This window comes from Leopardus geoffroyi, chromosome C1 (genome assembly GCF_018350155.1).
Source record: "Leopardus geoffroyi isolate Oge1 chromosome C1, O.geoffroyi_Oge1_pat1.0, whole genome shotgun sequence".
Classification (NCBI taxonomy): domain Eukaryota; kingdom Metazoa; phylum Chordata; class Mammalia; order Carnivora; family Felidae; genus Leopardus; species Leopardus geoffroyi.
In genome coordinates this window covers 102,267,414-102,282,992 of record NC_059328.1, presented here as the reverse complement: position 1 = coordinate 102,282,992, position 15,579 = coordinate 102,267,414, and positions in this window count along the sequence as shown.

Sequence of the window (15,579 nt, the reverse complement as noted above, 5' to 3'; positions counted from 1 at the left end):
TATATATATGGTATATATATATTCTTCCTTAACGCTTTGGTTGACCTTTTTTCTTTTCTTGTCTGATTTCTGTGACTGGGACTTCCAGTACTACGTTGGATGAGAGTGGTTGAGAATGGGCATCCTTGTCTTATTCCTTATCTTAGAGAAAAAACTGAAAGCTTTTCAACATTGAGTGTGATGTTAGCTGTGGGTTGATCTATATGGCCTTTATTATGTTAAAGTATGTTCCTTCTATACCCACTTTGTTGTTTTTATCATAAATGGATGTTGAATAATTTCAAATGCTTTTTCTGCATCTATTGAGATATTCATATAATTTTATCTTTTATTTTATTAATGTGATGTATCAGATTGATTGATTTGTGTATATTGAGCCACACTTCCACCCCTATAATAAATCCCCTCTGATCATGGTGGATGATTCTTTTAATGTATTTTTTTAAATTTTTTTAATGTTTATTTATTTTTGAGGGAGAGACAGAGCATGAGTGGGGGAGAAGCAGAGAGAGAGGGAGACACAGAATCCGAAGCAGGTTCCAGGCTCTGAGCTGTCAGCACAGAGCCCGACACGGGGCACGAACCCATGAACCATGAGATCATGACCGGAGCTGAAGTCGGGTGGCTTAACCAACTGAGCCACCCAGGCGCCCCTTAATGTATTTTCGAATTCAGTTTGCTAACATTTTGTTGAAGATTGTTTTGCTCTAGGCTCATCAGGGATATTGGTCTGTAATTTTCGTTTTTGTAGTGTTTTTGGTTTTGGCATCGGGGTAATGCTGACCTCATAGCATGAATTTGGAAGCATTTCTTCATCATCCATTTTTGGGAAAAGTTTGAGAAGGTCAGGTATTAACTGGTCTTTAAATGTTTGGTAGAGTTTACGTCTGAAGCCATCTGGTTCTGGACTTTGGTTTGCTGAATTTTTTGTTTAACGATTCAATTTTGTTGTTAGTGATCAGGTTTTTTTAGATTTTCTATTATTTCATGATTCAGTTTTGGAAGATTGTATGTTTTTAGGAATTTGCATTTTTTCTAAGTAGTCCAATTTGTTGGCATATAATTTTTCATAGTACTTTCTTATAATTCTTTGTGTTATTGTGGTGTTGGTTGTGACTTCTCTTTCATTCCTGATTTTATTTATCTGGGTTCTCTCTTTTTTTCTCGATGAGTCAAGGTGAAGTTTTATCAGTTTTGCTTATAGTTTCAAAAAACTAGCTGCTAGTTTCATTGATCTTTTCTATCTCTGTCTTTTTTTTTAGTTTCTATTTTATTTATTTCTGTTATTATATGTATTATTTCCTTCTTTCTACTAACTTTGGACTTTGTTTGCTCTTCTTTTTCTATTTCCTGTAAGTTAGATTATTTGAGATTTTTCTTGTTTCATGAGTTAGTCCTGTGTCATTGTAAACTTCCCTCTTTAGGACCACTGTGCCCCAAAGATTTTGGAATGTTGTGTTTCTATTTTCATTTGTCTGAAGGTATTTTGAAGCTTGCTTTTTGATTTTTTTACTGACTCATTGGTTGTTTAGTAACATGTTTGGCCTCGTTGAAATTCTGTCAGTTTTTTCTTATAGTTGATATCTAGTTTTATACCATTGTGATTGGAAAAGATGCTTGACATGATTTCAGTCTTTTAAAATTTATTGAGATTTGTTTTGTGGCCTGTCATGTGATCTATTTATCCTGGGCAATGTTCTATATGCAGTTGAAAAGAATGAATATTCTGCTATTTTTGGATGGAGTTTTCTATATATATCTGTTAAGTCCATCTGGTCTAATGCAGTGTTCAAAGCCACTATTTCCTTATTGACTTTCTTTTTTTTTTTAATTTTTAAAAAAATATATATATTTTTTAATTTTTTTTTTTAACATTTATTTATTTTTGAGACAGAGAGAGACAGAGCATGAACGGGGGAGGGTCAGAGAGAGGGAGACACAGAATCTGAAACAGGCTCCAGGCTCTGAGCTGTTAGCACAGAGCCCGACGAGGGGCTCGAACTCACAGACCGCGAGATCATGACCTGAGCTGAAGTCGGCCGCTTAACCGACTGAGCCACCCAGGCACCCCAAAAATATTTATTTTTATTTTTGAGAGAGAGAGAGAAAGAGAAAGAGAGAGAGAGATAGAGTGTGAGTAAGGGAGGGTCAGAGAGAGAGGGAGACAGAATCCAAAGTATGCTCCAGGCTCTGAGCTGTCAGCACAGAGCCCAATGCGGGCTGTGAACTCATAAACCAGGAGATCATGACCTAGGCCGAGGTGGGGCAGTTAACAGACTGAGCCACCCAGGCGCCCCTCCTTATTGACTTTCTGATTGGAAAACTGTTTCCTTATTGATTTTTTGTCTGAATCATCTATCCATTGATGTAAATGGGGTGTTAGAGTCCCCTGTTATTATTATATTACTGTCAATTTCTCATTCTGTAGAATATCTGTTAATATACTTTATATATTTAGACGCTCCTATGTTGGATGCATAAATATTTCTGATTGTTATATCCTCTTGGTAGATTGATCACTTTATTGTTATGTGCTGCCCTCTTTCCTCTTGTTAGCATCTGTTTTAAACTCAATTTTGTTTGGGGCACCTGGGTGGCTCTATTGGTTAAGCATCTGACTCTTGATTTCAGCCCAGGTCATGATCTCATGGTCATGATCTCATGGTCGTGAGATCAGGGCCCACTCTGGGCCCCATGCTGGGCCCCACATTGGACCCTACCTTGGGCCCTGCAACGCACTCTGTGCTGGATGTGGAGCCTGCTTAAAATTCTCTCTCCCTCTTCCTCTGCCCCTCTTCTGCACGTGCTGTCACATGAACTCTCACTATCTGTCTCAAAAACAAGCAAACAAAAACAACACACACAAACACACCATTATTTTGTCTAAGTATTGCTACCCTAGGGTTTTGTTTTGTTTTGCTTCCATTTGCGTGGAATATCTTTTTCCATCTCTTCACTTTTAGTCTGTATGTGTCTTTATATCTGAAGTGAATCTCCTGTAGGCAGCATATAGATGGGTCTTGGTTTTTTATTCATTTGGTCACTCTATGTCTTTGCATTGGGACATTTACATTTAAAGTAATCATTGATAGGTATGTACTGCCTTTTTGTTCATTGTTTTATGATTGCTTTTGTAGTTCTGTTTATTTTTCTCTTGCTCTCTTCCTTTGTGGTTTGATAGCTTTCTTTAGTGTTATGCTGGCATTCCTTTCTCTTTATTTTTTGTATATCTATTATAAGTTTTTGGTTTGTGGTTACCATGAGGTTAACATATGACATCTATGAATATAGCAATTTATTTTACATTGATGTTTGTTTAAGTTCTCAAACGCATTCTAAAAGCACTACATTTTTACCCCCCACTCTGTTTTATATATATGATGCCATATTTTACGTATTATTATTTTGTGTGTTTCTTACCTAATTTTTATAGATATAATTGATTTTACTACATGTTTTAACCTTCATACTAGCTTTATCAGTGATTGATCTATTACCTTTTCTATATGTTTGCTTTTATTAGTTAAATTGTTTCCTTTCATAATTTTCTTAGTTCTAGTTATGGCCTTTTCTTTTCTGACGAAGGAGCTGGAGGCAGGCTGAGGCGCAAAGCACAAGCTAGTATTCACACCATGCCCTGCCCCCAGCTGGGACATATATGATATTCCTTGGACACTCCTGACAGCCCCAAAACAAGAAAGGACAAAAAAAAAAAAAAAAAAAAAAAAAAAAAAAAAAAAATCTCTACCAGTTTACAAGAAAAAGACAATCCCTTCAATAGCCTAAAGTCCAGGAACTCCCTACTGTTTTAATGTTAATGCTTTGCTAGAGGGAAAGACAACATTAGCTTGACAATAGCTAGGCCTCCAGTAAGTCTTTGGCACGTGAAAAGTCTCTTTGGAAACTCCCTCTTGGCTTTATCTCCCCAGACTCCCCAGCTCTTCCTGCCCATGGATCCTGTCCCTGTGCTTTAATAAAATCACTTTTTTTTTTTGCACCAAGGATGTCTTTAAGAATTCTTTTTTGGTTGTCAGCTCCAGACCTCATGAGCCGCCCCCCCCATCACCCTAAAACTTCATCATTTTCCACTTAAAGAAGTCCCTTTATTTTTCTATTTTTTTAAAAGTTTATGTGTTTATTTTGAGTGGAGGGGTAGTGGGAAAGGGGCAGAGAGAGAGGGAGAGGGAGAGTATCCCAGGCAGGCTCCACCCTGTCAGTGCAGAGCCTGATATGGGGCTCGAACTCACAAACTGTGAGATCACGACCTGAGCTGAAGAAATCAAGAGTCAGATGCTTAACCGACTGAGGCACTCAGGCACCCCAAGAAGTCCCTTTCATACTTCTTGTAAGGCTGCTTTAGTGGTGATAAGCTTCTTTAACTTTTGTCTTTGAAACTCTTTATTTCTCTTAATTCTGAATGATAACCTTGCCAGGTAGAGTATTCTTGGTTGTAGGCTTTTTTTCCTTGCAGCATTTCAAATATATAATGCCCCTGTCTTCTGGCTTGCAAAGCTGCTGCTCACAAATCAGCTGATAGTCACATGAGGTTTCTCTTGTACATAACTGTTTCCTTTTTCTTGCTGCTTTTAAGATTCTCTCTTTATTTCTAGATTTGACATTTTAATTATTATGTGTTTTGGTGTGGACCTCTTTGGGCTCATCTTGCTTCTGTGCTTCCTTGTCCTTCCTAGTTTGTTTCTTTCTCCAGGTTGGGGAAGTTTTCTGCTATTATTTCTTCAAATAAATTTTCTGCCTGTTTATCTCTGTCTTCTTCTCTGGAAACTTTATAATGCTTGATGCTGTCACAGAAATCCTTTAGCCTGTCCTCTTTTTTTTTTTATTTTTTTAATTTTGCTGTTCAGCTTGGTTGCTTTCTATTACCCTGTCTTCCAGATCACTGATCTATTCTTCTGCATCTTCTAATTTGTTGTCGATTCCCTCTAGTGTATTTTTAATTTCAATTATTGTATTCTTCAGCTCTGACTGCTGCTTTTTCATATTCTCTATCTTTTTGTTGATGTCCTCACAGACTTTATCAATTCTTCTCTTAAGTTCAGTGAACATCTTTATGACCATTACTTCGGACTCCTTTTCAGGCAGATTGCTTACCTCTGTTTCATTTATCTTTTTCTGTGGTTTTGTTCTGTTCTTTTGGAATGTATTACTTGGAACATATCTGTCTTCTCATTTTTGTCTGATTCTCTGTGTTTGTGTGTATGTCTTTGGTAGATCAGCTATGTCTTCTGATCTTGAAAGTCACAGTCGTATGTGGAAGGTGTCCTGTAGTGCCCTGTAGTGCCATAGTGCCATACTCCTCATCACCAGAACCAGCTGTCCTCTGTGTGGGCTGCATGTGCCCACCTGTTATGGCTGAGCTGTGACCCTTGTAGGTACACTGGTGGGTGGGCTGGCCCTCAGCCTAGCTGTCTGTAATGACTGCCCCTGGTATGCAGGTGTGGAGTTAGCCAATCCCCCTTTGGGGCAGGAGTTGCTTTGGAGGGGTGCCTGTCCTGGCCAGAGCTGACTACTGGGTGTGGTGGGGCAGTAGTCACTTCAGGGCTGGGGATGCTGGTCCCGACTAAACCTGACCTGGTGTGACAGAATGGGAGCTACTTTGGAGGGGCACCTGCAAGGGTTGTTGGTTTGGGTGAGATGAGTCCACAAAGGAGCACTGGGGTGGGGCAAGCAGCACTGGAAAGTACATGGGGAGTGTCAAAACTGCCTCCCACACGTATCTAGGTATCTAGGTATCTGGGCGAGGGAGGGCAAGGAAAATGGCACCTCCCAGCACTTTGGTTCCTAGAGAGATCTCCTGCGGGTCCTTGACCCTCTGGCACATACCCTAAAATGGGTCAGTATGTATAGCCCTTTGTGTACAAGCTAGCACCTTTCAAACCGCGGCTTCTGTGCTGGGTCTTGGGCTGAGTGATAAAGTGTACTGGCTTTTTAAGGGTGAAGACTCAGTTTCCTAAAGCCCAACTGCTCTCCAGGAGTTCAAGCCTTACTGATTTTCAAAGCCAGGCTCTATGGGGACTCGTCTTCCCAGTGCAGGCCCCCAGAGCTGGGGTGCCCACTGTGGGACTTGATACCCTTGTTCCTGCTGCTTGTGATGCCCCTCCCACCGTGGGTCACCGCACCAGGGCTTGTGCCTCTTTCACCCTTCTCAATGTGGCCTTCTCTTTATGACTTCAGTTATGGGAGATCTGTTCTGCCAGTCTTCAGATCGTTTTCAGAGTGAGTTGCCAATACGCGTAGTTGTTGCTTTGGTGTGTCCGTGGGAGGAAGTGAGTTCAGGATCCTCCTTTTAATATTGTAGATTTCTAGCAGATAACATTTTGTTGGGTCTCCTTTTTTGATTCACTCAGAATCTCTCTTTTTTAATTGGTTTGTTTAGACCACTTTTGCTTAAGGGGAGTGTTGATAATAGTTGGATTAATGTCTACCATATTACAAGAAATAACATGTGTTGGCAAGAATGTGGAGAAAACGGTGCAGCTGGTGAGACCGTAATGTTGGTGCAACCATTATGGAAAACAGTATGAGACCCCTCAAAAAATTAAAAGTAGAACAACCACATGATCCAGCAATTCCACTTCTGAGTATTTATCCAAAGAAAATGAAAACACTAACTTTAAAAAGATATGTGTGTCCCATGTTCACAGAGCCAATATATGGAAACAATCTTAAGAATCCACGGGTGGATGAATGGATGAAGACATCGTGATACACACACATACACACACACACACACACACACACACACACACGGTTCAGCCACAAAAAAGAAGGGAATCTGGGGTGCCTGGGTGGCTCAGTCAGTTAAGCATCTGACTTCAGCTCAGGTCATGATCTCACAGCTTGTGGGTTCAAGCCCCACATCAGGCTTTGTGCTGACAGCTCAGAACCTGGAGCCTGCTTCCGATTCTGTGTCTCCCTCTCTCTCTGCCCCTTCCCTACTCACACTCTGTCTCTCTCAAAAGATAAATAAACATTAAAAAAAAAAAAAGAAGGGAATCTTGCCATTTGTAATACCATGGATGGACCTCAAAGGCATTATCTAAATGAAATAAGTCAGACTGAGGGAGACAACTCCTTCAAATCCTCTAATACGTGGAATCTAAATAACAAAAACAAAACAGCCAAGCTCATAGATACAGAGAACAGATTAGTGAGTACCAGAGGTGGGGGGAAGGGTGGGAGAAATGGGTGAAGGGGGTCCACAGGTTAAAAAAAAAAAGAATTAAGGAAGCAAAACTATAGACAGAAGATCAATAGTACAATAGCAGGTGAAAGAAATGACGGGGTCCTAGGTGGGAGCCAGTATGGAGAATTCGTCTAAGGAGCTAAACCATGCAAGTGTGGCTGAAATGCCAGAGCATGGAGACAGTGGAGTTAGATGAGATCGCAGAAGTGAGCTGGGGCCAGAGCATGCACAAACTTGAGAGAATTTCGTCATAATGATTTTGGCTTTTCCCTAAGAGCAGAGTGAAGCCCCAAAGGGAATTTAAGTCATGCAGTGGCATGAAGAGAATTGCATTTTTAAAAGGTCACTCTGGATGCTATACAGGGAACAGATCAGATTAGATGCGATTTGATTGGAAAATCCAGAGAAAGAATTTTGAAAGTCTAAAAGATAGGCTGGTAACCTGCGTTAAAGTCACGGTATGGAGGTGGAGAGAAGATCATGGGCTCAGGAGAGATAAAAGGAAAGATCACATCGCCGTCTTTCCAGACCACATCCCAGGCACACAGATCATGGTCCTACCGCCACTGTCTGGGTCATGATACCTCTGAAAGCCCATTGAACCTTCTGGTTCAAACTCACACCCCATATTCAATGCCTTGCTCAACTGATTTCATAAGAGGCAGGAGAAGAACAGCTTGTGACATAATACTTTGCCCCCTGGAGCTGGCACACAGTGGGTGGTGTGAGGGTCCCTGATGGCCAGCAGGCCACATGTTTGAGGCAAAGGGCAGATACCTGCCAGATCTGCAGCACTCTCTCCCACTTGTCAGGACTATTACAGATGACCAGTCGGTCAGAACTTCCCGGGAACAGTTCCATGAAATGCCCCGTGTCCTTGAAAGAACGTATTAACCTTTTAAAATGCAGCACCCACAGCCCAACACAAAGTCCACTGTGATAGTCCTCCAAATAATGATAATAAAGACAGAGTGGCAGGGATTATCTCGTATTAGCGGGACACCAGACAGGAAAGAGGAGAAAGAGCATGAAAACAGACGTTTTGTGGATTATGCGTAGTATTTTAATTAATTGATTAATTAATTAATTGTTTTTCAATTTATACCCAAATTAGTTAGCATATAGTGCTACTATAATGAAGTCAGGAGTAGATTCCAGTGATTCATCCCCTGTGTATAACACCCAGTGCTCATCCCCACAAGTGTTCTCCCTAATGCCCCTTACCCATTTACCCCATCCCCCCTCCCACAACCCCTCCAGCAACCCTCTGTTCTCTGTATTTAAGAGTCTCTTCTGTTTTGTCCCCCTCCCTGTTTTTATATTATTTTTGCTTCCCTTCCTTTGTGTTCATCTGTTTTGTATCGTAATTTCCTCATGTGAGTGAACTCACATGATATTTGTCTTTCTCTGACTGGCTAATTTCACTTAGCATAATACCCTCTCGTTCCATCTGCATAGTTGCAAATGGCAAGATTTCATTCTTTTTGATTGCCGAGTATTCTTAATATTTTATATCATTCGTTACTGGTCTAAAATGGGTTGCAGAGTGTAACCTGCAAGCTAAGTCCAGCCCACCATCTGTCTTTTGAGTAACGTTTTATTGGAACACAGCCACGCCCATTTGTTCACGAGCTATGTCTATGGTTGCTTCCAGGCTATAGCAGCAGGGTTAAGTAGATACAAGACTGTATGGCCCACAAAGCCTAAAATACTTACCATCTGGTCCTCTGGAGAGAAGTGTGCTGACCTTGGTCTATCTCTAAACAGAATTTGTTGAAGAGAGTAGTAGTCTTTCGTGAGGCAACTTTTATGCCCAGTTCGTGATGTCCATGCATATGGTTACTACTCATATGGCAACCTTTGAATACAAAGTCCATTTAGTACTAATAACAGGTGGAGATGGGATTGTGGCTTCTTCTTGAAGTCCAAAAAGTAGGCCAAATGTTGCTCTCGGAGTACTTATTTTTGTGTGTTTGAATAGCCAAGGCTTTTACTTTAAAAAACAGATTTTTAAATTAAGCGCTCTTTGAAATAATAATGAGCCAGGGAGAAAATTGTTTTTTGAAACTCAGAAAAGGCTTCTTTACCCCGACACTTGATAAACAAAGCTCTCAAAATTTCAAGCTCTGTCCAATTGCCTTTAGTTCCCCGCAAATGTACAGTCCTCTAACAGAAAATCTGTTAAATAGTAAGGAGCCCATGGTGGTCTGTGTCATTTCAAGTGACTATGTAATATCTGTTTAACACAAAAAACTTAGTTGCAATCATCCTGTTGCCCTAGGCAAATTGTCATTCCATTCCTACTCAACAGTCCAGTATAAAAATAGCTATGTGTGTATGTGTGTGGGTGCGTGTCTACTTGTACACACATACTGTATTTATTGCCTCTGTTCTTTGTTCTTATTTTTGTCTTCCACTCTTTTCCTGCCTTTTGTGGTTTTAATTGAGCATCCATATTATTCCATTTCCTCAGCATCTCAATTATATTTCTTGTTTTAGTGGTTGCCCTAATGTTTGTAATATACATTAACTTACAACTAATCCAACTCTACTTTCAAATAACCCCATACCATTTCATGGGTAGTGTGAGTACTTCACGATAACAAAATATTTCCAATTCCTCCCTCCTGTCTTTTTTGTCATTTCTGTCATTCATTTCACTTGTACACAAGCATATATATTAAAACAATGGGACACATTGTTACTATTGTTATTTTGAGCAAGCTCTTATCTATTAGATGTATTAAGAATAAGAAAAATGAAAGTTTTTATTTTACATTCACTTATTCCTTCTCTAATGCTCTTTCTTCCTTTGTGTAGGTCTGAGTTTCTGACCTATATTATTTTCCTTCTCTCTGAAGAACTTTTTAAAAAAGTAATCTCTATACCCAACATGGGGCTCGAACTCATGGCCTTGAGATGAAGTCTACCAACTGAGCCAGGCAGGCACCCTTGAGGAACTTTTTTAAAAACATTTTTTAAAGTTCATTTATTTATTTTGAGAGAGAGAGAGCACAAGCGGGGAAGGGGCAGAGAAAGAAGGAGAGAGAGAATCTCAAGCAGGCTCCGTGCTATCAGCGCAGAGCCTGACATGGAGCTCGAACTCACGAACTGTGAGATTGTGACCTGAGCGGAAACCAAGATCCAAATGCTTAACTGACTGAGCTACCCAAGCGCTCCTTTTAAAACATTTTTTCCAGGGTGAGGCTCCTGGTAACAAATTCCTCAATTTTTGTTTGTCTGAGAAAGCCTTTATTTCTTTTTTACTTAGAAAAGATAATTTCACAGGGCACAGAATTCTATGTCAGTGCTTTATTTTTTCTCTCAACATTTTAAATATTTTACTCCACCCTCTTTTTGTTTGTATGGTTTTTTGTTTGTTTGTTTGTTTGTATGGTTTTTGAGGACAAGTTGGATGGAATTCTTATCTTTGTTCCTCTAGAGCTACTATTATGTGCCCCCACCCTGGCTTCTTTCAAGATTTTTCCTTTTAATTTTTGATTTTCAGAAACCGGAAGATAGTGTGCCTGCTTGTTGTTCTCTGAGCTTCTTGGATCTGTGGTTTGGTGTCTGACATTAATTGGGAAGAAATCCTTAGCATGGCTTCAAATATTTCTTTCTTCCTTTTTCTCTTTCTTCTTTTTTCTGGTAGTCCCATTACTCATACAGTACACCCTTTACAGCTGTCTCACAGTTTTTGGATATTCTGCTCTGGGTTCTTTTTTCAACATTTATTTCCCTTTGTTTTCTTGGTTTTGGAAGTTACTGTTGACATATCTTCAAGCACAGAGATTCTGTCCTCAGCCATGTCTAGTCTATTGAGCCCATCAAAGATACTCTCTACATTGGTTAGTGTCTCTGAGCTCTAGCATTTCTTTTTGGTTCTTTCTTAGAATTTTCATTTCTCTGCTTATATAACCCATCTGTTCTTGCATGTTGTCCACTTTGCCATTAGAGTCCCTAGCATATTAACCATAGTTATTTTAAATTCCTGGTCTGATAGTTCCCACATCCCTGCTATATCTGAGTCTGGTTCTGCCTCTTCAGATAGTATCTTTTGCCTTCAGTATGCCTTGAAATTTTTTTGTTCAAAATTTTTTTAATTTTTGAGAGACAGAGAGAGACAGAGCGTGAGCGTGGGGAGGGGTAGAGAGAGAGGGAGATACATAATCCAAAGCAGGCTATAGGCTCTGAGCTATCAGCACAGAGCCCGATGCAGGGCTCAAACTCACAAACTGTGAGATCATGACCTGAGCTGAAGTTGGACACTTAACCAACTGAGCCACCCTGGGGCCCCAGAAATTTTTTTTGATTAAAGCCAGATATGATGTAATGATGGATGTGATAGGTAAAAGGAGCTCTGGTAAATAGGCTTATAGTGATGTGGTGGTAAGGTATGTGTACGCGTGGAGGAGTGTTCTATAGTTCTGTGACTGGTCTCAATCTTTTGGTGGGCTTGTGCCCCTGGACTGTGACTTTTACTAGTGTTGTTCAGTCTCCTACCTTCCCCTTAATGTGGGGCAGGGTGGCTAGAGGAAGATAGAGTTGGGTATTTCGCACCTTCCAGGTTAGTTAAGTTCTGATAAACCCTGGTAGGTTAGGATGTGGGAAAATGGTTTCTCGTGAGGGTAGGCTTGTTGAGAACGTAATGTTCTGGCATATTGCAAAATGGTTGCTTTTTCCCTCCACCTGCTAGAAGCCCTAGGGGATTTTTCTCAGATGTTACTGTGAGAATCTGGTAGCATTCCTACAGGTAGAACAAAAGTATGAGGGAAGGGACCTTTTTTAACTCTTGGAATTGCCCACAGAGCCTCCAGCATTTCATCAATTACAGTTCAGGTTTTCCACCCCCAGTACTGGTTTTCATGGAGGTTTCTGCTCAAATAAGTTGTGCTTCTCTGTATTTGCCTGTGTCTCCACTTTGGGGACAGTGGTTTTCCCTATGACCTCACTCTTCTAAGTTATCTAGGGGAATTGTTGATTTTTCAGTCTGTTCAGCTTTTTACTTGGCTAAAATGGAGTGGTGACTTCCAAGCTCCTTACACCCTGGACTGAGAATCAGAAGTCCCCCATATCATTTATTTTCACAGTGAGAATCCAAGAAGATTAGTATTATTTAATAGGTAAAGACAAAGACATTTTGAGTCTTACCAAACGTCTTGAGGACAGTGGAGCCAGAGTCTGAGTCCAAGCAGCCTGGCCCTGGGATGACCCTGAAGCTGATTCTCTTTATCAGGACACAGTGCTTATCTCTTAGATACCCAGTATTCTGTTCAATTGTTCAAAGCTTTCCATTGGAGAAGGTTTATTTGCCTTCCTTACCCATCCGTTTTGATGTAGGACATTTTTGGGGGTCAAGGAGTCCCTTGTGAGACTGAATATGCATCTCTTCAGATGACTATAGACATTCCTCTGTCCACGCTTCTGAGGCAATAAGAACAGCCTTTTGGTACTGTCTTTCTACTATCTTTCTCATTGCCCTTGGAATCTTGGATCTAGCTCTCTGAATCCAGAAGGAAAAGCAACCTAAAAAATAGTACACACGTGTCTGTGCAGTTATCACCAAGATGGATATACAGGGAGAACTTGTACTAGATTCTCTTGAAAAGGAAGCTACCTCCATTTTCTGCAGACAAAATTGCCTGAGTGCCATATGCCATTGTGATTTGTTTCGCTCGTCTCCCAAACCAATCTGGAATGACACAGCCAAGCCCCCAGCAGGTGATTTCAGGGTTAAAGAGATGATCTGGTCATCAGCACCAAGTGCCACTGTATCTGATGCTGAGTCCTAATGGGTGACAGGGGCGTGAGGGCTGAGGAATAGGCCAGAGAGGAGCAAAATCTATCTGGGTGAGATCACATGCTACATGAAGTGGGTTATAACCATGTATAACATGGGTTATACACTTCTCTCATGAGTCTGCCTACAGCCTGCCCACCATAGAGTCCATGTTCTTGGGAACCCTTGATTAATAGAATCTTTCTCAGACTTTAATCTCTTCAGGTGGTTTAGCTCTTTGGTACTTTATTGAAAAAGTCTACATCTGTCCAGTAGGATTATATAATATGACTGAAGTAAAGATCTCTCTCATTTACTGGCAAAGGACTTCTATGGTCTTTTAAAATTTGTTTCCAGAGTCCTCAAATCTCTTGTGTCAAAACTCTCTTTATGCTACTTCTCCTGGAGGTCAGTGCACTGCCCAGAAAGACATTATTTTATGGGTTGGAAGATCCTGTAGTATCGTAGGTCATGAACACAAATATTTTAGGCTTTTTTTGCTCCTCTGTTCTCTCATGTCTCTGGCCTTGGCTCTGTGAACTAAAGTAAAAGAGTTTCCCGAGACCGCTGGTAGAAGTAAATGAGTTGGGCTACACCAGGATCACCCCTGACCTATATCCATGCTTGATATTGTGAAACTTCCATCTTTTTCAAGGCACACGGTGCTACTCTGATCCGTGCGTTGAGGGTAATCTTGGCTTCCTGTCCCATAGTGAAACTGTGACTGCCAGGCAGTTGCCCCCCGACGTGCCACTTCCTTAGAGTGTCCCTAAACTTTCAGCACAAGCACCCCATCCTTGCTGCCAAATTAGGACTGCTCTTTGGCCTCAAACTGACCATCAGCACACCAGTGCAGGCGCCAGTTCAAAATTTTAACTGAATAAAAAGTTAGGGTCTAACACAAGGATCATGGTCAATTACCCTTTTTCTTTCCATTAATGACATTTAAATCAGCCGCTCAAGCCTCTTTTCAAAGACCACAATTCTGTAACGTGCCTAGTACTCTTCTAAGTATTCTAACTACATTTGCTTTAGTTTCTTTTTTTTTTTTTAAAGTTTTTATTTATTTTTGAGAGAGAGAGATAGTGCATGTGGGAGAGGGACAGAGAGAGAGGGAGACAGAGGATCCAAAGCGGTTTCTGCGCTGGCAGCAGTGGTCCCGATGTGGGGCTCGAACCCACGAACCACGAGATCATGACCCTGAGCCAAAGTCAGAAGCTTAATTGACTGAGCCACTCAGGCACCCCACACCTGCTTTACTTTCCTTCTTTCATCTGGTTGGCCTGTCTTGCCCTGTTTGACAGACAGTATGATTTTTGTTGAGGGAATCTTTTCTAGGGATAGCTCTTCTGTCGAGAGTGCAAAATTTCATAGTTATTCATAGAGATATAGACAGTGTGCAGAACATCTGCTAGTAATTTCAATAACTGAAATAACTAGCAGATTATTTTGAATACCTAGCATATTATATTGATCTGCCTTTAAGATCTTTTATTCTGAGGAGAATCAAAGGGGTTGGTGATATGGGAGTCTGGGTGTTCATGTCCCTTGACTCTGGGTTCTGAATACAGTCCAGTGCAGGACTGTCTATTAACACGTAGTTTATTTCCTTTCTAAATATGTAGGTGGCACATGTCTCATATATCTGGGTTAAGCAACAGCTATAGCATTAGGAGTTATGATCAGGGAGGTTGCTATGGCACCAGTCTCTCTTTCAGTGTGTTCCCTGCCATCTACTGCTCCCTTGACTGGGCCCTTGGGTACGTGGGAGAATTTGGGCAAAAGTGGGACTGTACTATGGCATGAGTTCCTGCAGAAATGTGTCCAGCCCAGAAATGAAGGGAAACTTTCCATGTCTTCCGGATTAGGTAGTGACCCATTCAGTTGGTTCTGTCCTAACACACTGTCTTCCTTGGGGACTGCCATCGTTCTCCAGATGTGACAATGCAGTTTGATCCAGCTTCTCCTTTCTGAATGAATTACTTAAAAAAAATATGTCCTCAAAGCCTGCTATGGCCTTGGGCATGGTTGGGGCTCTGGGAATGTCGTGGTGAGCAAGATGGATCCAAGTCCCTGTGCTACTACAGATGAACAGTAAACACACAAACAAAGAATAAGTTAATGGCAGATTGCAGTGAGTGCTGAGAAGGGGAAGCCAGGGTGGCATGGGTCAAATGGAGCTTGCTCTAGATAGGATAGTCATGGAAGTCTCACCTCATGGGGGAGGGGTGATATTTAAGCTGAGATCTAAATGTCAAGAAAGATACAGCCATGGGAAGAGGATGGGGAAGGATATTTTATGCAGAGGGAAGAGTAAGTATGAAAGTCCAGAGGCAGGGAAGAGTTTTGCTTGTTTAAGGAGTAAGAGGGAGACAGTATGGCTGGGGCATGGTGAGCAAAGGGTAGAGTGCTGGAAGGGTCTGCAAGAACCAGACATGCAGTGCCCAGGGAAGAGCTGGGGATCAGTTTGCATTTCCACCAAATGAAATGGGAAGCCACAGAAAGGCTTTGAACAAGTGAGACAGAGGATTTGCTTGTACTTGAAAAACAATCTCTTTGGTTGTTGGATAGAGAACAGAATGTAAAGAAGGAGCAA